Raw genomic sequence first — 23,722 nt, 5'->3', positions numbered from 1 at the left:
TCCAGTCTCTGAGGACCTGGAGCTCATTACGGACAAGCATGGCCTGAGGCAGCAATTTAAATATATTTTAGTGAGCTGGGAGTTTGAACTTCTGGTAGCATCTATTTGCTATCTGTTGCCCCACTAGGGAGAATTTCTTTTATCGCTGTATTCCTGTTCCATTAATGAATCCCCTGGAATATGACAGATCATCCCCAATAGGGACACAGCCAACAAGAAATTACAAACAGAGGTTCTATTCATTCTGCACATTATCAAAAGTAGATTGTTTCCATCACTCAGCAACACAATATATGAGGGTTCATCGAAAAGTTTCCACACTTTTTATTAACTATATACAGAATATATATATATATATATATATATATATATATATATATATATATACACACACACCCACACAGTACATACAACCACGGCACCACCTGCCTGGAGTCTGCATGTTCTCTCTGTGCCTCCGCAAGGTACTCGGGTTTCCTCCCACCCTCTAAAGACATGCTGGTATGTTAAATGGATCCTGTCTTAATTGGCCCTAGTATGTGTATGTATGAATGTAAGTTAGGGACTTTAGATTGTATGCCCCTTGAGGGTTAGGGACCCTCATGTGAATGTACAATATATATATGTAAAGCGCTGCATAAATTGATGGCGCTATATAAGTACCTGTTATAAGTAAATAAAATACATAATCTACACTATATTGCCAAAAGTATTGGGACACTCCTCCAAATCATTGGATTCAGGTGTTCCAATCACCTCCAGGGCCACAGGTGTATACAATCAAGCACCTAGGCATGCAAACTGCTTCTACAAACATTTGTGAAAGAATGGGTCGCTCTCAGATGCTCAGTGAATTCAAGGGTAGTACCGTGATAGGTTGCCACCTGTGCAATAGGTCCATCCGTGAAATTTACTTGTTACTAAATATTCCACAGTCATACTGTATGTGGTATTACAACAAAGTGGAAGAAACTCAGCCACGAAGTGGTAGGCCACATAGATTGACAGAGCAGGGTCAGCGCATGCTGAAGTGCGCAGAAGTCACCAACTGTATGCCGGGTCAACAGCTAAAGACCTTAAAACTTCGTGTGGCCTTCATATTAGCACAACAGTGTGTAGAGAGCTTCATGGAATGGGTTTCTATGGCTGAGCAGCTGCATCCAAGCCTTACATCACCAAGTGCAATGCAAAGCGTCGGATACAGTTGTGTAAAGCATGCCACCACTGAACTCTAGAGCAGTGGAGACGTGTTCTATGCAGTGACAAATTACCCTTCTCTGTCTGGCAATCCGATGGATGTGTCTAGGTTTGGTGGTTGCCAGGAGAATGGTACTTGCCTGACTGCATTGTGCCAAGCATATAGTTTGGTGGAGGGGGGATTATGGTGTGGGGTTAATTTTCAGGGGTTGGATTTAGCCCCTTAGTTCCAGTAAAGGGTGGGCCAGCTCAGTATTAAACTCTACAGACTAAGACTGGGATGCCATTAAATTTCATGTGCGTGTAAAGGCAGGCTTCCCAATACTTTTGGCAATATAGTATATATATATATATATATATATATATACATACAGTATATATATATATATATATATATATATATATATATATATATATATACACACGCACACATAGAAACATTTTGAAGACCGTTCGTAATTTTATATTTGCACTAGACTAATATTTTTCATTTATTTATTTATTTTGAGCATGGTTACAATATTACAATAATAGCATAAAAGAGTAAAGTATATGTAAACCTAAACACTAAAAGTTAATTCAGGCTTCACCATGTTAGGCTCCTTTCACACTGCTATGCTGTGGTTTCTCCACAGTGTGGGTGCAGTGCAGTGCAGTGTACCCATGTTTTTTGTGCTGCTTACCTGCGCTTTGCCATTGACTTCTGTAACCTATAGTAGGTGGAGCCTGCTGCCCCACCCCTAGTTCTGTTCTCTGCATAGGCTATGTACAGCACAGCAGGGCCATTTTAAAGAATAGGGCACACCTGGGCACTAGATTCATGGGTGTGTTATGACCAGGACTAAGACAAGTGGGAAGCCAGGGCTCTGTGCTGGGTAGGGGGTGCTTTCTCTTCCCTACTGCACGGGGTGAAAGAGAGCCTGCACCGAGACTGAGAACTCATCTTTGTCTCAGCAGGGGAGAGGAAGGAAGAGTTATCTTAAATACAGGAGGAAACAGCACTAGGGATCTGTAAGAGGGGAAGGGGGGTACAACTTTGATGGATGGGGACACTGGGATAGGGACACCTAATGTCAGGGCACATTGTGATGGGGACACCTGATGTCAGGAGACACTGTGATGGGGACACCTGATGGATGGGGACACTGTGATGGGGACACTTGATGTAAGGGGAGTCTGTGATGAGGATACCTGATGTAAGGGGACACTGGTAGAATGGGGACACCTGATGTCAGGGGACACTGTGATGGGAAAACCTAATGTAAGGGGACACTGTGATGGGGACACATGATGTCAGGGGCACTGTGATGGGGACACCTGATATAAGGGGACACCTGTTGTAAGGGGACGCTGTGATGGGGACACCTGATGTAAGCGGACATCTGTAAAATGGGGACACCTGATGTCAGGGGACACTGTGATGGGGAAACCTGATGTAAGGGGACACTCTGATGAAGATACAGGATGTCAGGAGGCACTGTGATGGGGACACCTGATGTAAGGGGACACTGTGATGGGAAAACCTAATGTAAGGGGACACTGTGATGGGGACACATGATGTCAGGGGCACAGTGATGGGGACACCTGATATAAGGGGACACCTGTTGTAAGGAGACGCTGTGATGGGGACACCTGATGTAAGCGGACATCTGTAAAATGGGGACACCTGATGTCAGGGGACACTGTGATGGGGAAACCTGATGTAAGGGGACACTCTGATGAAGATACAGGATGTCAGGAGGCACTGTGATGGGGACACCTGATGAATGGGGACACTGTGATGGGGACACCTGATGTAAGGGGACACTGTGATGGGGATACCTGATGTAAGGGGACACTGGTAGAATGGGGACACCTGATGTCAGGGGACACTGTGATGGGGACACATGATGTCAGGGGACACCTGATTTAAGGGTACGCGGTGAAGGGCACACCTGTTGTAAAGGGACATCGGTAGAATGGGGACACCTGATGTCAGGGACACTGTGATGGGGAAACCTGATGTAAGGGGACACTGTGATGAAGACACATGATGTCAGGGGACACTGTGATGGGGACACCTGATGGAAGGGGACACCTGATGGATAGGGTCAATGTGATGGGGACACTGATGTCTGGGGATATTATGATGGGGACACTGATGGGGAGATCTGATGTCTGTGGACACTGTGATGGGGACACCGGATGGATGGGAACACTGTGATGGTGACCTCTGATGTAAGGGGACACCTGATGCAAGTTGGTAGGGCCCTCAGTGCATTACTTTGCCCAGGGACCCTTGATGCTATTAGAATATTTTGGAAGTTAAAGCTGACCTCCAGGCACAAAAACAAAAAGTAAGGTCACATATAAAAAACAAACAAACAAAAAACACACATGATATACTGCAAAATAAAATAAGGGAATTACGCTCAAACTAATGCTGATGCTGAAAAGTCTTCCTATTTAGAGGCTAATTAAAACATTGACAATTAGGCATATTAGGTGTCACACATGACACTACAAACTAGTCTACAAAGCTTAGTCTACAAATGGTCCTCAGGTATTTTGGAGAATATATGATGGGTGGGAGTATTTTGGGTGTTCTATGATTAATGTTAATTAAGTTAATTCATATTCTTAACTTTTCACCAAAGATCTGAGGAGCAGATGTAGTAAGTAATAAGCTTTCTGGGAGTGTGTAGGTAGACTAAGTAAAGTCTTTCTGCAAATAGTGTGCCTTATAAATTGCTGTTAGGGCCATTATAAATGCAGCTGAATTGATAGAGTGTAAGGAAGTGTTCTAGGGTCTATTTACACTTGTTCATTTTCATGCCACACAACACGTGCATTTTGCTGCATGAAAATGCATTTCAAACAGAAATCCCATTCAACTAGGGTTATCACCAAAGATTGCAAGGGTTTCCTAAAGCAATGAGCAATTTCTGCCTCTCAGATAAGTTCCCACTGACACCATTGGTCTTTTTAGCTACCTGTAAGGGGGTATTCTTCCCAATGACCACAAGAGTAAGGAGCATTCTTCCCACTGACCAACACACTAATGTATCATGAGTTGTAAATACAGTAATTTTTAACAGTTGTTTCCTGAGACTGGAAAGTTAATTCAAGGGTTCCTCTGTCCTGAAAAGTTTGAGAAAGGCTGCTGTATGGGCAAAATCACACCTATGGAGATGCACAGGCTTTTTTTTGGTGCCGAAAATCTATATATTATTTTTCAGGGAATACAAAGCATTCTCTGTTTGGACATGGTGAAGATCATGATGTCACAATTCCCCCTCTTCACCTTGTGGCATAACTGGAACCTTTAGGGCCCTGGTGCAATAAACTGTGAAGGGCTCCTGTGACCCTCAACTGGAGCCCTTCCCTCCGAGCCCAGTAGTGGAACGCCAGGGCCAAGTCGTAAGTGCGACCTTTGTGACCCTGGTAGTTCCGCCACTGGTGTTAGTAGTTTTTTTCTTTGTTATTTAAAAATATTATTATTTACAATTTTTTTTAAGAGCCTCATTGGGGGGCGTAGGTGAGATATCACGGATCTAAAACAAAGGAAGGAGGAAAGGAAGAGAAGAGAAGACAAGAGAAGAGAGAGTCCATCTTACATTACAGTACTCACTGAGAGGCAGGAGAGAAAAGGGGGGGGGACTGTCACCACTAACTCTCTCAGCTCAGGTGCAGCCAGAAGAAGCTAAATAGGAGAAGCGACGGTGCGGATGCATGTAGCAGTGCCAATCGAGCATCACCCCTCTGGTCAGTGTGCAGAGAGGAAGCCTTCCAGCACAGGGCCACAACGACCACATCTCTCACTGTAGTAGCTATTACAATGATTGTAATCTTCCCCATCAGACCATCGGGTATGCATACTTACATTGGTCATTGGTCCAAGGTGGACCAAAATAAGTATGCAATAAAGATTATACAGTGCCTGGAGTTAACTTTTCATGGTGGTGTCTGTTACTATTTAGTGCATCACTTACCAACAACAGCATATCAAGTGTCTGGGCATCAGATATGAATATACAGATCCATGACTTAAAAATGAGAGAAGAAAGGAGAAGGATGCTAAATCTGGAGCCCCCAGCCTCCCCCCCAAAAAAAATGTAAAGTCTGCAGCTACAAATACTGTAGCTGCTGACTTTTAATATTAGGGCACTTACCTGTCCAGGGATCCAGCGGTGTCCTAAACCCTGAGCTGATTCTTCGTCTGTTGGGTGCTGATGCCGCCATCTTAACTAAAGGAAACCAGCAGTGAAGCAATACGACTTCACAGCCGGTTTCCTACCGTGCATGTGCAAAGGACCTGTGCAGCTTCGTACAGGCACAGAGGGCTGCAGGGGGGGCCAGCTTCCAGCTCAGTTCACCATGACGAACTGAGCCAGAAGTGGGAGTGGGTACCTTGCAAACCCAGGTACCTCCCCCCAAAAGGTGCCAAATGTGGCAGTGGATGGGGAAGGAGGCAGAAAAGTGGAGTTTCCTACATTTTATATGCAGCCTTCTAATGTTTGACATGTCCTTATTTTTATTCTCCTGCAGTAGATTTCATGCAGTATGTATCTTGTAATGCCTGTCATGGTATTGTTGCTTCACTTATCTCAGATCACCATGTACAAATCCCCCCCCCAGAAAAAAACATTTTGCACTAAAAGCCTAAAAGTAAAGTATTGAAGATGAACTCCAGGCATGATATATTTTTACATAGTTCCACCTTCGACTGGGGTAATATATATATATACACATATATACATACATACATACATACATACACTGTATATCATACCTGGCCATAACCCTGGAAACTGGAAATCCCTGAAGTCTCCTAGATTGTAAGCAGGATCAGGCCCTCCTAACCCTCTTGTATTGAACTGTATTGTTGCTGTATTGTCTCCCTTTATATTGTAAAGCGCTGAGCAAACTGTTGGCGCTATATAAATCCTATATAATAATAATAATTCTACATTGAAATATATATAAAATCCACATATAGTGCTTTTTTCCATGCAGTACCTTTCATCTTTATGGGAGATGCAGTAAGAGGAAACTGGACAGCTGCAGTATTTCTGTAATACAAATCCATATTATCAAGAATGGCACAATTAGAAATAAACACATGGAACTCTCTATAGCAGCGGTTCTCAACCTGTGGGTCGCGACCCCTTTGGGGGGTTCTCAACCTGTGGGTTGCCTAAGACCATCGGAAAAAACATATTTCCGATGGTCTTAGGAACTGAGAGACCGCTCCATTATCCGTCTCCAGGCGGGTCTGCCCACATGCAGATATGCCCACATACAAGAACCCGGCGTGATGACATCATCGCTCCAATCCCATCAAATACACCCCGTACAAATACAGATGTATGTGACAGGGTTGGTGCCATAATGTACTTATGTGGACCAGTCACACTGCTACTGTGTAGAAAGCAGCTACTCTGTCTACTACTACTGTCGCAAAATGTAGCAATCTAGTTTACTGTTGTTATATTAAGACTGTTACCCATGCTACACCATCCTTCAAGACAAAATTGCATTTATTTGTAATTAGAAATAAACATTTCACAATATATAATTAAATATATATATAATTGTGATTAATCACTATGCTTTAATTATGTTCAATTTGTAACAATGAAAATACATCCTGCATATCAGATATTTACATTACGATACATAATAGTAGCAAAATTACAGTTATGAAGTAGCAACGAAAATAATTTTATTATTTGGGGTCACCACAACATGAGGAACTGTATTAAAGGGTCAAGGCATTAGGAAGGTTGAGAACCACTGCTCTATATGGTTTCACCGTCCTTTAGCCTGGCTGTATATCAAAAAAAAGGTGTGAATTTAAACATGTCTGTAATTGCTGCCTAATCCTAATGAGCATTTCCACAAACCACTTGGAAGTTCCTAATTGTTTTCTAGGAAAAGCATTAATATAAGCCCTGGCACAAAAAGAGGTATTGCGACTCTTCTCCCTCACTGGTTTTTAACCATTGAAGACACACTGTACTGTTAGCAACATATATGACAGAACTATAAACTAAGCTCGTATATATTTTTTTCTTTAGGAATCTATCTTCTGATTATTCTCGTTCTGAGCCCTGACATGAGCAGGATGACGTCAAGAATAGTGTGTGATCATCGGATCATACTTGTCTATGTGAACCGCACCAGGACTATGGAGAGCATGGTGGTGAGGAAATGTTTGTATGAAGACAGGAAGATCTGAGTGGTTAGAAAAAATTGGGTGGTGATCTAAGCAATTCACATTTAGGGGTATGAATGCCAGGATCAGCAATGATTCAAGCAAATAAATATTATGTTGGTTAATGTATGCTGCAGTACGTTGCCCAGTGAACAGTAGTGCAGTTGTCAGTTGTTACCTAAGCAGGCATATTGATGCGGGACTTTTATTTTCTTAAAATGGTATTAAACCCAAAACCCAAAATGTAATATATTGCAGCTGCATCAGTTTTTTTTTTTAGGCTTTTCCACTGTTTTTTCATGCTGATCTGGCCAGTAACACATCTTTTGTATAAGGGATCATGTACATGAGGCTTTTGGAAAACTCTTCTGAATGATGGAAACCAGGGGCAGACTGACAACTCATGGGGCCCCCAGGCAATAGGGAACCATGGGGCCCCTGTGTCCTTGCCCAAACTCAAAAAAGCCTATGAAAAAGGTACCAGGGGCATTTCATGGGGTCCCCTACTGACCCCGGGCCCTCGGGCAGTGCCCGAGTTTCCAAATGGTCAGTCCGCCCCTGATGGAAACTGACTGCTGGAAAACGTAGGTTAGAAAACGTCAGTTTAGCCGTGTTTGCAAATTGCGTTTATGCACATTTGCGTTTAGAAGCGTTTTTAAAAGATAACCTCAGGAGACCTTCCCAAATGCCCAGAATGCACTGAAAAATAGTAAAAAATTTACTATTTCAGACATTTTTAGAGGAATAGAGAGAGCAAAAGCAGAGAGAGCAGTATGTGTTGAGATTACCTGTTTTTTCTGGTTGTATTCACTATGGATCCCATCATGAGCATAATGTAGCACGTTCTACCATTTTTTCCTTCATGAGAAACCTGGAACTGACTACGCTGGTGTACTAGGTCCATTTGAATACATGGAAAACACTTTGCATGCATTCCTGATGATGAAAAAAGGCTCTGGACAGCATCTGGACATGGAACAGTTAAAAACGCTTCTAAATGCAAACACTTTCAAACGCGGTTAACCACGTTTTTAACTGGTTAACCGCGTTTATAACGCCAGTAAAATCTACTCTTGAATGCGTTTGGTGCGTTAAAAAAAACGACTGTAAACTCAACTGCTTGTAAACGACTATGTCTATATGGACACATAGGAAAACATTAGGGAGAGTTCAGCAGCTGCTGAAAAAAACGTTGAACAGCTCCTGAACGTCAGTTTAGGAGTTGCAGTGTACATGAGCCCTTAGAGTGTCCCCAGATGAAGGAGAGCAGGGGGCACCTTTGGACAGCAGCATTGTCTGTTTGGGGGGAGTGTTAGATGTAATAGCAGATTTAGATACACTAACAAATTTAAGTCAAACTCCAGCTAACACTTTATAAGCAGTTGCAGCTTTTTGTTTTTCTTTTGGGACAAAGCTTTTACTTACTGTAAATAAATAAAACTGATTATTGTAAGCAACCCTGTCAATGTTAATGGGTTTGCCTCCTCCCTGTAACTTATACATTTGCATGAGAGCTTGTTCTTTTGGAAAACAACAGACTTACTGGCCAGATCACCAGATGAAATTAAAAAACACAGAAGAAAGAAAGCCTAAAAGGGAAAACTAAAACAGCCATTATATCTATGAATTGGTAAGGTGAATAATAATAAATGGTTGCTTTTGGGTTTGATACTGTTACAGTGTGACTAATGGCCAAAGTTTTTTTAGTTTTGGATAGAGTAGAGATGCTTTAGATCCCTCTAAGTTTTTATTGCTGGCTGTACCCTTGTTAGGGAGATTCAATCTATTTGTCCTCTTTATCGTTATAGTTAAAGGTAGGAATGCACCAATACATCGTCTGCCAAAAATTATCAGCCAAAAATGGGGTTATTGGCATTTTGCCAATAGAAAAAAAGGTGCCAATAGTGGACACCAAAAATAGAAATGATAATGCTAACGGCAGATAATGCGGCCTCTCCTTCAAACTTATCATTTAGGCCCACCCACCTTGCGCATGGTTGGCAGCTAACATCCTGTTGATTAGACTTTGTAGACAGCCCTAGCTACGCTGTCTTGGCTGTCCCACCATCTGATTGGCCAGAGCCATTCAAGCCAGCCGGCAGTCAGCTGCTGGTCGCCATGAGTCCAGGCTGTCTAGCCCTCTTCATTATTTTCCAGTGTGGTCAGGCTGGGGATGCTGTGCAGCCTCCATAGTGTCATAGCTCTGGAGGCAGCCTGCAGGCAATGTGGAAAAAGGGGGGGAGGGGGAGCCGAGGGCATAAGAGGAGGCTGCACTTTGCCAGGGACGAGTGCGCTGCTCAGCCGGGACACTGGTGACTGGTGAGTGAGGGAGGTGGGAGGGGTAGCAGAGCCGGCCCTCCATCCAGGGTATGTGTGGTATCCACACTGAGCCCTGAGACCAGTCATCCCCATCCTGAAACCCAGACCAAAGGAGTCATCCCCATCCTGACACCCAAACCAGGGTCCAGAGGAATCATCTCCATCCCTGTCCATTTTGGTTTTCGGGACACAGACCAAAGAGCTGTCCAAGGATGTCAGGGACAAGATTGTAGACCTGGACAAGGCTGGACTGAGCTACCGAGCAGCTTGGTGAGAAGGTGCCAACAGTTTGTGCAATCATTCGCAAATGAAAGAAACATAAAACAACTGTCAGTCTCCCTAGGTCTGGTGCACCATGCAAGATCTCACCTCATGGAGTGTCAGTGATCATGAGAACAGTGAGGAATCATCCCAGAACTACACGTGAGGATCTTGTCAATGATCTCCAGGCAGCTGGGACCATAGTCACCAAGAAAAGAATTGGTAACACACTACGGCGACAAGGATTGAAATCCTGCAGTGCCCGCAAGGTCCCTCTGCTCAAGAAAGCACATGTCCAGGCCCATCTGAAGTTTGAACATCTGAATGATGCAGAGGAGGACTGGTTGAAAGTATTGTGGTCAGATGAGACCAAAATCGAGCTCTTTGGCATCAACTCAACTCGCCGTGTTTGGAGGAGGAGGAAGTCTGCCTATTACCCCAAGAACACCATCCCAACGGTCAAACATGGTGGTGGAAACATTGTGCTTTGGGAGTGTTTTTCTGCTAAGGGGACAGGACAACTGCACCGCATCAAAGGGACAATGGACGAAGCATTGAAAATGGGTCGTAGATGGGTGTTCCAGCATGACAATGACTGAAAACATACGGCCAAGGCAACAAAGGAGTGGCTCAAGAAGAAGCACATTAAGGTCCTGGAGTGGCCTAGCCAGTCTCCAGACCTTAATCCAATTGAAAATCTGTGGAGGGAGCTAAAAGTTCGAGTTGCCAAACATCAGCCACCAAACCTTAATGACTTGGAGAGGATCTGCCAAGAGGAGTGGGCCAAAATCCCTCCTAAGATGTGTGCAAACCTGGTGGCCAACTACAGGAAACGTCTGACCTCTGTGATTGCCAACAAGGGATTTGCCACCAAGTACTAAGTCATGTTTTGTGAAGGGGATCAAATACTTATTTGCCTCATGAACATGCAAATCAGTGCATAATTTGTTAGCCATGCATTTCTTTTGAATTTTTTTATTCCTATTCTGTCTCTGTGTTACAATACACCTACCATTCAATTTTTAGACTGATCATTTCTTTGTGAGTGGGCAAACATTCAAAATCAGCAGGGGATCAAATACTTATTTCCTTCACTGTAACTTCATCTTTTGAACTCAACTCTTCTTTGGAGCAATGAACATACACTTCTACTCACTGTAATGGCAACATCTTTAACCTTAATTTCTCCCACCTCTGAACTCCTTGAAACCTCTCCAACACCCATTTTCCTCTCTTTGATCAAAACATTATCAGTTTATGCTCTCCTGTCTTCAACCAGCAAATAGTTACTAGTAGAAACCTTCACCACTGTAACACTTATTTTCTCTGCTCTACGTCCTCTAACAAAATCTCACCTCTGTCTTGCCCTGACCTGGTCACTTCTGTCTACAGCAACTCACTCTCACCCTGCTTGGACACAGTTTGCTCCCCTCACTACACACAGAACTAGGCCCTGACACTGCAACCCTGACAAAAAGCCTGACATCTCAAAAGCTATGTGAGTAAGGTGTAAAACTAAATCCATACAAGGCTTCACCTTGTTTAATAGACCACATGTCAAGGTCCTACCTTTTGTAGCAGGCTCCTTGTACAAGAGGATTCAGAAGGAATCACATGTTCAGCAGTCAGTCCTTTCTCTCTCTCTCCTGTTTGTAAAACCTGGGCATTCTGCCAAGTTGATGACTCATCCACTACACAGCAAAGAACGCTGGGAGGGAGAGGAAGCAGGAAGTGAAGGGGAGAACAGAGAGACACGAGGCTGGAGAAAAGACAGGGACATGTGGAGCCCGTCCAAGCAGAGGAGGAGGCACTACAGCACCCAGCGCGGATAGAGGGACCCTGCTGTGTGTTCAGAGTCTGGTGAGCTGTCCCCCTGGAGAGAGTAAGACACACCATTCACACTTTGCATATAGACTGGGACATCTGCACCCCACTGCTGGGATCGCACCCATCCGGGGCCCTGTGCAAGCCACAGATCCCTCTGCCTGCTTTGCCCCTCACCACCAGTGTAATTGAGACTGTCTGCCCCGGGGACTGACACATACTGGGAGATTGTATCCTGCGACTGCCCCTGGTCTTGGGGTGCTTTGTGTTGCGTTTAGACACTGAGGTTGGACCCTCTCAGCCCAGAAACCTAGTGAAATTGGATGTAACCCACACCAGCTGAAACTCCAAAGAAGCCTTCAGCTGCTATTTACTTCATTGTAAGGACTAAACGTGCACCAACTAGAGCTCCACCGTTACAAGGACTAGAGTGGGGGAATCTTGCTTAGTAGCTTTATTAGAGGTACCTCTTTATTACATTCTGTTCTGACTCTGAGGTGATTTTTGGCTAACGCCCCTCAGAAGCAGAATCATACACCGGTGTGGGTAATACGTTTCATTGATAGAGTATAAGTAAGTTTATTTGTTTGATATCAGTTGTATTCTGCTTAAAGTGCGACTCTGCCATCCGGAGACTCTTGGCTGTGAAGCCCTCTAGTGGCAGACCAAATTTACTGCATTGCATAAAAGAAGAAAAGTAAGTTTTGAAGTTGAAAGGGGAACCCCACCCCTCTACACTGCATTTCATTCTCCATAAAATTGTTCTTGTTTCATTTAACCCTGTGTCAGCAAATTTCTTGGCGGGGTATTTGCTATTCATTACCAGTTGTGCCAGAGGGATTGGGTTTGCTTAGGGTTGGATCTATTGAGCGCAGGCCCCATAATATATTCCAGCTTGTCCCAAGGGGCAGTGCTACACGTGGGGGCTCGTCCGGGATTCTTGCTGCTCAATTACCCAACAACCACTCAAGCAGTGCCCTATACCAACTCCTAAGATGGACGTCGCAGCCGCGACCAAATGGTGCAGCAGGGAAAATGCTTGCCCAGAACGGAGTGTAGTGATCGAGTTCCCCAAAGAAAAGGGGACCGAAGAACAGATTAACAAGATAGTGAATGCACTACCCACAGAGGGGAAGAAAACGTGCGTGATAGATGTGATACCCGCCTCAGACACCACCCTGGCATATGCCCTGCTAGAGTGGAAGAAGGGGATCCCTGACAGTTTCCAAGGAGCCAATATCCAAATAGAGGATGGGACAAGGCTCCAGTTACTTCCGTTGAACACCCCAGGGCCTAGTTGTGCAAAACCTGAGAGGGAAGAACCCCTGTCCCAGACACCTCTAGCCACCATAGGCCCGGAATTCCTCACTGCATTGGGGGACTTCATGTTAAAATGCCACAAAGACCCCTCTCCATACACAGGGATGTATCGGAAGCTCCGATTCTTCTCGGGTAGGCAACCAATACCTACCGGGGAGGATGGCTTTGAAGAGTGGCTAGACCAAGCCATGCAAGCACTAAGTGAATGGGACATTCCTGAGGCCCACAAGAAACAGAGGATTACGGAGAGCCTAAGGGGCCCTGCATTGGAGGCCATTCGCAACCTAAAACTTAGCAAACAGCATTGCACTGCTCAGGACTATCTAGATATTTTACAAGATGTATTTGGGTGTACTGAAAAGGCTTCAGACCTCATCTATCAGCTAGAGCATACCTACCAAAATGAAGGGGAGAAACTCTCCAGTTACATGGGACGTCTAGACACGATAATACACCAAATTCTGCTAAAAAGGGGAATAGGCCCTGAAAGAGTAGATGAGGTTCGGGCGCAACAAGTCCTACGGGGAGCCAGGCCCCTAGACCCATTGCTATTCTATTACGAACTCGGTGAGATGGTGGCCTCCTGAACTATCCAGACTTGATCCAGACTGTGAGAGAGGAGGAAGCCATGTTGGATGACAAAGAGAGACAGTCAGACTCTGTTGTAGGGGTCCGGGTAGTCAATGTGGGAGGTGACACCCCTGAAGTTGAACTCCTTAAGACTCAGGTGTCCCAACTAATGGAGATGGTGACCTTACTAATGGCGGGACCGTCGGGTTTAGCGAGAGAGACGAGAGCAGTTTCTGAAAACCTGTCAGGAGTTGCCCCAACGCAAGCAACTAGTCCCACCATTCAAATGACCTGCTTTAATTGTGGAGGGACTGGACATGTCAGGAGAGTCTGTCCGAGCCACAGGAAGCCTGAAGCTAAGCGCCAAAAACCGGCGGAAAACTTCAGAGGGCCCTGGTGAAGGAGCAACCCAGGGACCCCACCACCGTAGCTAGCTCCACTCAACCAAGTAAAAGGGGGGCGAGGAGAAAATCTGGTCCTATCCAGAAGGACCCCACCATCCCTTACAAACAGCCTAGGGAAAATGCCACTTCACCTCAGGGAGTCAGTGCACACCTCAAACCTGGAAGTCAACCACGGCTTAGGCCGAGCCAAAACCCCCCCAGGAGGGGAGTAAGGATAAGAACTGCAGAACAGAAGAAGACGGCTACCTGCTCACCACTCCCTGAGAATTTAGTGGGACCCTCCCCTGTCGTCCCGATTCAGGTAGAAGGGATTTATACCAGGGCTCTTCTGGACACCGGAGCCCAAGTAACCCTTCTGTACCGAGACTTCTATGACAAGCATCTGAAGCATTTGCCCTTGCAGAAGCTGGAAGACCTGGAAATATGGGGCATAGGAACCCAGAAGTTTCCCTATGATGGTTACCTATCGGTCAGACTAACTTTTGATCCTTCCATGACAGGGAAGGCTGAGACTTTTGAAGCCTTAGCCGTCATCTGTCCCCGGCCGCCTGGGGCCAATAGGAGTCCCCTAATCATAGGGACCAACACCAATCTTGTCAGAAGGCTGTTGGCGCCATTGGTCGAAGAGCCCAATGATCAACCCACTTCTGTACATCCCATGCTAAGGCAAGCATATCAGCGCCTGGTACAAGAGAGGAGAGCCCCAGCGGAAAGAATAGGGAAGATATGGCGCCGGGATCAACATGAGAAGGTGCTACAACCCGGAGAGGTGGCGTGTTTACAAGCATCAGTCAAATTGACCTGGAAGCAGCCAGGCCCCTTCATTGTCCTTGAGGCTGGTGGCTGTGAAGAGAACACAGGAGTGGAAATCCTCCCGGAGGTAGTGTCAACAAAAGCGCTACGGAGGAGCCACGGAAAGGTTTCGGTCAGTGTTCATAACCCAACTGCTGCCCCAGTGAAAATCCCAGCTCGGGTGCTGTTAGGACATATGGATCCTGCAACCCCAATCTTGCCCACTGAGCTAGGGGATGGAAGAGAGAAAGAAATCCCTGTCGACGCGTTTTACCCAAGGAACACCCCCCTTTCCCCAGAATGGAGAGAGAGAGCGAAGAATCAACTCCTAAGGTGGCGGGCTGCATTCTCCAGAAGTGATTTCGATGTGGGGTGTGCAGAGAGTGCCCATCATCGGATTCGGCTTCGAGAAGACGCCCCATTCAGGGAAAGGGTTCGACGAGTTCCATTGGGAGATTTGGAAGACCTGCGTGAGCAATTGGCAGAGTTGAAGAGGACAGGCATCATCAGAGAGTCCCGAAGCCCATACGCCTCTCCGATAGTGGTGGTCCGGAAGAAGAACGGATCTTTGAGATTGTGCATCGACTACCGGACGCTAAACCGAAGAACTGTTCCTGATCAGTATACCACCCCTAGGATAGAGGATGCTTTGCAAAGCCTATCAGGGGCAAAGTGGTTCAGTGTGCTGGACCTGAAGAATGGGTATTACCAGATCCCCATGCACCCGGAAGACCGAGAAAAGACCGCGTTCATAACCCCAATAGGGTTCTTTGAATTTGACCGGATGCCTCAAGGTTTGTGCAACTCTCCAGCCACCTTTCAAAGGCTGATGGAGAAGACGGTGGGTGACATGAATTTAATTGAAGTACTGGTATACTTGGACGACATCATTGTGTTCGGGAAGACTCTGGAGGAACATGAGGAGAGATTGGAGAAGGTGCTCAAGAGACTTCATGATGAGGGACTGAAGTTGTCTTTGGAGAAGTGCCAGTTTTACCAACCCTCGGTCAATTACCTGGGTCATATCATATCTGCCGACGGAGTGGCCACTGACCCCAAGGAGCTGGAAGCTGTCACCTCATGGCCAAGGCCCACAAATGTCACAGAGCTCAGATCTTTCCTGGGGTTTTGCTCCTATTATCGCAGATTCGTCCAGGGCTTCGCTCGGATAGCCCGCCCACTCAATGAACTGCTCAGAAACGAAGAAGACAATGATGATGCAGATCTTTCTAGACCTGCGAAGCCAGCAGTGGGAACCAGGAGGCCTAGGGAATCTATTCAAGGACAAAGGACAACCCAGTGTGAAGAGGCCTTTGAACGGCTGAAAAAGAGTCTAACCACCGCCCCAATCCTGGCCTATGCAGACCCAGCCAAGCCGTACGAATTGCATGTGGATGCAAGTAGAGATGGGTTAGGGGGAGTCCTCTATCAAGAACATAATGGATGCTTGCGACCTGTCGCCTATGTGAGCCGGGGTTTGGCGTCCGCTGAGAAGAACTACCCCACCCACAAGCTTGAATTCTTGGCCTTGAAGTGGGCAGTAGTGGACAAACTTCGAGATTACCTATATGGAGCAGAATTCGTGATAAAAACAGATAATAACCCCCTCACATACATTCTCACTACAGCTAAGCTGGATGCTACTGGCCACAGGTGGTTAGCTGCCTTATCGGAGTTCACTTTCAGCCTCAGTTATCGGCCAGGGATTGGGAATAGGGATGCAGATGCCTTATCCCGAAGACCTCACTGTTCCAAGGATTCCCCAGAAGAGTGGACTCAGGTGCCCTCTGAAGGGGTACGAGCCTTATGCCAAGGAGTGGAACACCGAACAAGAGGTGGGTCCAGGGCAGAAGACATTGGGATTTCGGCGTCTGGCGTTCCCAGGTGTTATTGCAATGTCACCCAGGTTGGGGGTGAAGGCCTGCCCAAGCTTTCCAGGAAGGATCTGCGAAGAGATCAGTTGGAAGACCCCCTCTGCGGCCTAGTATTGAAGGCTTTAGAAAGCAAAAGCCCTGATTTGCTTCTTACATCGTCAAGGGAGGCCCGGCGGCTACATCGTGAGTGGGATCGGCTACAGTTACGCCACGGAGTGGTCTACCGAAGGGGCCCCTCTGATGATCCTGAAGAGAAATGGCAGCTATTTTTGCCCGCAAAACACAGAGAAACGGTGCTGACTGCTCTCCATGATGACCATGGCCATCTGGGAACAGAAAGAACCTTTTGTTTGGTAAGAGACCGCTTCTACTGGCCCTGCATGCGGACAGAAGTTGAAAGTTACTGTCACTCCTGCATCCGATGTATTCAGAGGAAGACTCTGCCTCAACGAGCTGCCCCAATGGGCCACCTTCAAAGTCAGGGACCCATGGAGTTGGTGTGCATTGACTTCCTGTGCCTGGAGTCAGATCAGAGTGGACAGGGAAATATCCTGGTAGTGACTGACCATTTTACCAGGTATGCCCAGGCTTTTCCTGCTAGAGATCAGTTAGCATCAACTGTGGCAAAGATTTTAGTAGAAAGGTTATTTGTGCATTACGGACTACCACAACGTATCCACTCAGACCAAGGGAGAGATTTTGAGAGCAACCTCATCAAGAGACTCTTGAGTCTACTAGGTATCCAAAAGTCGAGGACTACTCCATGCCATCCTCGGGGAGATCCTCAGCCAGAGAGATTCAATAGTACCCTCCTGAATATGCTCAGGACTTTGACTTCAATGCAAAAGCAACACTGGAGTAAGCATGTAGCAGCCATCGTACATGCCTACAATAGCACTGCCAACGACGCTACAGGATACTCTCCTTACCGGCTGATGTTCGGCCGGGAAGCCCGACTGCCAGTAGACTTGGCTTTTGGAACCTCTGTAGACCATACCTCTGCAGCTTCCCATAGAGGATATGTGGACCGCCTAAGGAAAAGCCTGAAGATTGCTTATGAGAAGGCTCAAGCCACCTCAGATGCCAGGGGTCAGAGAAACAAAGAGAACTATGATCTCAGAGTGCGAGTACAGGACTTACAATCTGGAGACAGAGTCTTACTGAGAAATCTGGGTATCCCTGGAAAACACAAGTTGGCGGATCAGTGGCGATCAGAGCTCTATGTCATCTGCAAACAATTGCCTGGATTGCCAGTTTACCAGATTCGACCGGAAAAGGGTGTTGGCCCACTCAAAACCTGGCACCGCAACCACCTTTTGCCTTTGTCAGATGCAGTCCGTCTACCATCACAATCTGATCCACAGTCTACCCCCTCAACTTCTCAGAGGACTAGACCTGTGACCAGGTCTCAACCCACACCACCTCCTGCAAATGAAGAGGACAGTGAGAGTGAGGAGGTAGGGACAGATTTGCTGTGGACATCTGACATTTCCGAACCCACCACTCCTTTTTCCACTGGAGTGACTGACGTAGTTCCTCTTAGGCCAGAGGCTCCTGAATTTGTGCCTCAGGCCCAACCTACAGAAGATTTGCAAGAGCCTGAGCCTTCTCTACCCGAGTTAGAACCTGAAGACTCTGGGTCCATTGTTGATGAGGGAGAAGATGTGGAGGAAGCTGAACTGGGAGAGACAGAGCGTCGAGCAAGAAGCAAGGGTTGATGAGTCATTAGTGTCAGAACCAACATCGGAAGCAACGCCAGAACCATTGCTAGAGCCCAGGGAACAGAGAGAGCGTAGAGTTATTCAACCCCCAAAAAGACTGGCATATGATGTGTTGGGTGAAAACTCTGAGGAAGTAGTACATGCTTCTAGAAGGAATCTCGTGACGCCTGGTTCTACAGCAGTTTCGGTAGAGAACAGCCCCAACTCACCCCCTGGCACATCTGGTTGGGCCATTCCCATTAGTGTGGCCTATGGGCAGGACAACCCTCACTCTGCTACATGGTGGGAGGTTCCTCTGCCAGATTCTTATGCAAGTGTGAATAATTTAATTTCCTGTGTGTACTAACTTTGCTTTTTCTCCGCGTGTATATAAAAAGCATGTAACAGGTTGCTTTTACTGCTGTCTTTGGAGGACCAAAGCTTCTCTGGTGGGGGGAGTGTGTAGCAGGCTCCTTGTACAAGAGGATTCAGAAGGAATCACATGTTCAGCAGTCAGTCTTTTCTCTCTCTCTCTCCTGTTTGTAAAACCTGGGCATTCTGCCAAGTTGATGACTCATCCACTACACAGCAAAGAACGCTGGGAGGGAGAGGAAGCAGGAAGTGAAGGGGAGAACAGACAGACACGAGGCTGGAGAAAAGACAGGGACATGTGGAGCCCGTCCAAGCAGAGGAGGAGGCACTACAGCACCCAGCGCGGATAGAGGGACCCTGCTGTGTGTTCAGAGTCTGGTGAGCTGTCCCCCTGGAGAGAGTAAGACACACCATTTACACTTTGCATATAGACTGGGACATCCACACCCCACTGCTGGGATCGCACCCATCTGGGGCCCTGTGCAAGCCACAGATCCCTCTGCCTGCTTTGCCCCTCACCACCAGTGTAATTGAGACTGTCTGCCCCGGGGACTGACACATACTGGGAGATTGCATCCTGCGACTGCCCCCTGGTCTTGGGGTGCTTTGTGTTGCGTTTAGACACTGAGGTTGGACCCTCTCAGCCCAGAAACCTAGTGAAATTGGATGTAACCCACACCAGCTGAAACTCCAAAGAAGCCTTCAGCTGCTATTTACTTCATTGTAAGGACTAAACGTGCACCAACTAGAGCTCCACCGTTACAAGGACTAGAGTGGGGGAATCTTGCTTAGTAGCTTTATTAGAGGTACCTCTTTATTGCATTCTGTTCTGACTCTGAGGTGATTTTTGGCTAACGCCCCTCAGAAGCAGAATCATACACCGGTGTGGGTAATACGTTTCATTGATAGAGTATAAGTAAGTTTATTTGTTTGATATCAGTTGTATTCTGCTTAAAGTGCGACTCTGCCATCCGGAGACTCTTGGCTGTGAAGCCCTCTAGTGGCAGACCAAATTTACTGCATTGCATAAAAGAAGAAAAGTAAGTTTTGAAGTTGAAAGGGAAACCCCACCCCTCTACACTGCATTTCATTCTCCATAAAATTGTTCTTGTTTCATTTAACCCTGTGTCAGCAAATTTCTTGGCGGGGTATTTGCTATTCATTACCAGTTGTGCCAGAGGGATTGGGTTTGCTTAGGGTTGGATCTATTGAGCGCAGGCCCCATAATATATTCCAGCTTGTCCCAAGGGGCAGTGCTACACTTTCTTCAGAGCTTGTGCATCTCCATGAGCTGGCATCCATCTTGGTTTTCTGCAAAGCATGGTGGGAACCTTTATGCCTTCAGGCTTCTGCGGCTCCTCCTCAGAAGGGTGTGGTTGAGCACATTTAAACCTCCTGTCTGCAAGTGTGCGCTGCACTTGTGTCCTGTATGTTGCCCTGTTGCAAGCTCTTGTGTTGTTCCCATTGCTCTCCTGGTAACCGACTCGGCTTGGACAAGACTACTCTCTGCGTTAACCCTTTACCCGACCTCTCGTTGCTGAACCCGGCCCGTGACCTGAGTATTCTTTGCCTACCGTCTAGTACTGTCTGCTCCGTTGTTATTGACCCGGCTTGTCTGACTACTCTACTCATGTTCCCATCTAGCTCCCACCAGCTGTACGCCATTGGCGGCAGTCGTTATCGCAGCTGGGGTCACTCGGGGGCCGCGACCTGGTCTCAGGCTGCGTCAAGTCCATCCCCACCATCAGGGGCCCTGGTGAAGGGTAGCCTGGGGCTTAGACTCCACACCCTGAGGGACTCTGGTCTGTGGGTAGTGGCTGTCGTCAGTCGCAGCGTGACCGTACCATAGGCCTGCCCGCCCATTCCAGCGTTCCTGCCCTGACACCACGCCTTCATATTTACTATCATGACAAATACAATTAGATAGGGGTAGGTAACATCATCCCTTTTAAAATCTTACCCTAAAGATAAATTTGTATTCCATATAGAGCCCATGGGATTATTATGGTACCCAAAAAACATGCATAAATATATAAACATAAATATAATTTATTACATATTCTTAAAACACAATCCTGCTACCGTTTCTTAAAGAGTAAATAATATCAGACTTTTGCACAGAAGACAACATAGCATCAATTATTTCCATCTAACCACCCCATTACAATAGGTTGCTTTCAGTCTTATATGTAATAATGTCATGCGGCAGTGGACAAAGAAAGGACTCTGGAGAAGACTGCTCTCAGTGTCAATAATGGGGGAAGTGTGGTATAGCTGTAACATGTTACTGTGCTCCAGTCCCTGCACCCTCCTCAATCCCCCACTGTGACAGCAGGCGGGAGATCTCTCCCTGTACCTGCTGTCACAATTTAAAATTATTCTGGAAAAAGTAAATACAACAAACCTTTAACCAGGATTACAATAAACATTATGATGTCGATCTTGTTACATAATTCATCATGTAATTAGATCATGTTACATCAACTCATCATGTTATTATAATTCAAAGTCAAAAGAAATAGTAAAATATTATGTTGCAGAGGTGAATAAACATTTGTACACTATTGATTACATAAATATATTGAATTTACCCACATGGAAGAAAAATCTATTTTAAATATATTGCAAAAATATTCTTCCCAAATATATTGACATATACTGTATTTTAAATGCTACAATTTTGGTCATATTCAATATATTCCAAAATATATATATATATATATATATATATATATATACATACTGTATGTTGAAATGCGTTTTTATTACAAAATATGACAAATATATTTAAAAATACATTTCAAATATACTGTATGTCTTTAAAAATACAAATCTACATTTTCGGAATGCATTTACAAATATATGTAAAAATATGTTAAAATGACTTTTTGATATGTTAAAAAAAAATCTGAAGAATATATTTAAAAAAATATATATTTTTAAAAATATATTTATTGAAATATAATTTGGAATATATTGAATATGACCAAAATTGTAGCATTTCAAATATATGTCAATATATTTCGGAAGAATATTTCTAAAATATATTTAAAGTATATTTTTCTTCCATATGGGTAGAATCAGAAGCATTTGTTAGTATATTCTGCAGACATGTGACTTTATACTGGCTTTATTATTAAAGCCAAAACTTAGTTTATGGGTCTATTTCTAAAACATTCATTACACAAATGTCAGAAGCATTTGTGCAAGGTGAACAAAATGTTACTATTTTGTCTAGTTTTAATATGAGATGCCTGTGTCATCCCCTCCATCTAGTGGACAACATGCAGAATAGATTTCTGAAATACATCAATGATGAGAAAACTATATCGAATTTTGGCCACTAGATGGAGCTGATGATGCTAGAATTAATCTATAATAAATAAAATATAAAACATCCTGTGATATTTCTTCCAGCTTGCATGAATTCTTCTGACATTCGTGCAACAAATGTTTTATGAAGAGACCCCTGAGTGTTGCATAGAGTAGTGAGGGGTTACAACCCCTATCAGTTTTTAATTGCTGTCCCTCTCTATCAGTCCTGATAACCACTGTCTCTGGTTACAAAACGTGATAGGAAATCCAACATTTGTGCGTTGTCACATGGGACAGGTGGTGAAGGGAAATCTAGTGGTGAAACCTGTTCTTCTGACAACTAAGATGGGATTTTCCCTCTCTTTGAAGAGATTTCCTGCTACTTTCTGATGTGTCTCTGGGATAGGAAGTATAGAGAAATCTCCTTAACCACTTCAATACTGGGCACTTTTACCCTTTCCTGCCCAGGTCAATTTTCAGCTTTTGGCGCTCTCACAGTTTGAATGACAATTGTGCGGTCATGCAACACTGTACCCAAACTACATTTTTATCATTTTTTTCACACAAATAAAGCTTTCTTTTGGGGGTATTTAAATACCACTTGGGTTTTTATTTTCTGCTAAATACAAAAGACCAAACTGTGAAAAAAAAGTTTTAGTTTCTGTTATAAAGATTTGTAAATAAGTGATTTTTCTCCTTCACTAATTTGCGCTGATAACGCTGCACTGATGGGCACTGATAGGCGTACTGATGATCAGCACTGATGGGCATTGATAGGCAGCACTGCTGGGCACTGATAGGTGGCACTGATGGGCACTAACAGGTATCACTGAGAAGGCATTGATAGCCAGCACCAATGGGCACTCAAAGCCAGAACAGATGGGCACTGATAGCCAGCACAGATGGGTACTGAAAGTCTGCACTGATGGAAACTGTTGGCTTCACCGATGGGCACTGATGGGAGCTTTCTTTTGGTGGTATTTAATTATCACTTGGTTTTTTATTTTGTGCAAAATAAATGAAAAGAGACCAAAAATTGTGAAGAAAAACCCCGTTTTTCTTTATTTCTATTATAAAATTTTCCAAATAAATAATCAAAGTCCAAACCTAAATCCAATTGAGAAACTGTGGCAAGACCTGAAAATTGCTGTTCACAGACGCTTTCCATCCAATCTGACAGAGCTTGAGCTATTTTGCAAAGAAGAATGGGCAAAAATGTCACTCTCTAGATGTGCAAAACTGGTAGAGATCCCCAAAAAGACTTGCAGCTGTATTTACAGCGAAAGGTGGTTCTACAAAGTATTGAATCAGGGGGGCTGAATACAAATGCATGCTACACTTTTCAGATATTTATTTATAAAAAAATTTGAAAACCATTTATCATTTTCCTTCCACTTTACAACTATGGGTCACTTTGTGTTGGTCTATCACATAAAATCCCAATAAAATACATTTACGTTTTTGGTTGTAACACGACAAGATGTGGAAAATTTCAAGGGGTATGAATACTTTTTCAAGGCACCATATAGAGCCCTGGTACCCAACCTGTGGCCCTTTGGTACAAGGCCCATGGACCTC

The 23,722-nt window shown here is 45.0% G+C and overlaps 1 pseudogene across 1 annotated transcript in view; it reads left to right on the top strand.

Moving 5' to 3' along the window:
* The window catches only part of LOC149456111 (uncharacterized), a 53,129-nt pseudogene that overhangs the window by 17,813 nt on the left and 11,594 nt on the right, over positions 1–23,722 (top strand). Inside the window, exon 3 of the transcript XR_016313962.1 lies at positions 19,147–19,207. The product of XR_016313962.1 is annotated as an uncharacterized LOC149456111 (transcript). The remainder of the gene's footprint in view (positions 1–19,146; positions 19,208–23,722) is intronic.

Source organism: Staurois parvus, unplaced genomic scaffold, assembly GCF_062004578.1.
Source record: "Staurois parvus isolate SC_StPar_1 unplaced genomic scaffold, SC_StPar_1.0 ptg000376l, whole genome shotgun sequence".
Classification (NCBI taxonomy): Eukaryota; Metazoa; Chordata; class Amphibia; order Anura; family Ranidae; genus Staurois; species Staurois parvus.
This window is presented reverse-complemented; position numbering and strand designations above follow the sequence as displayed.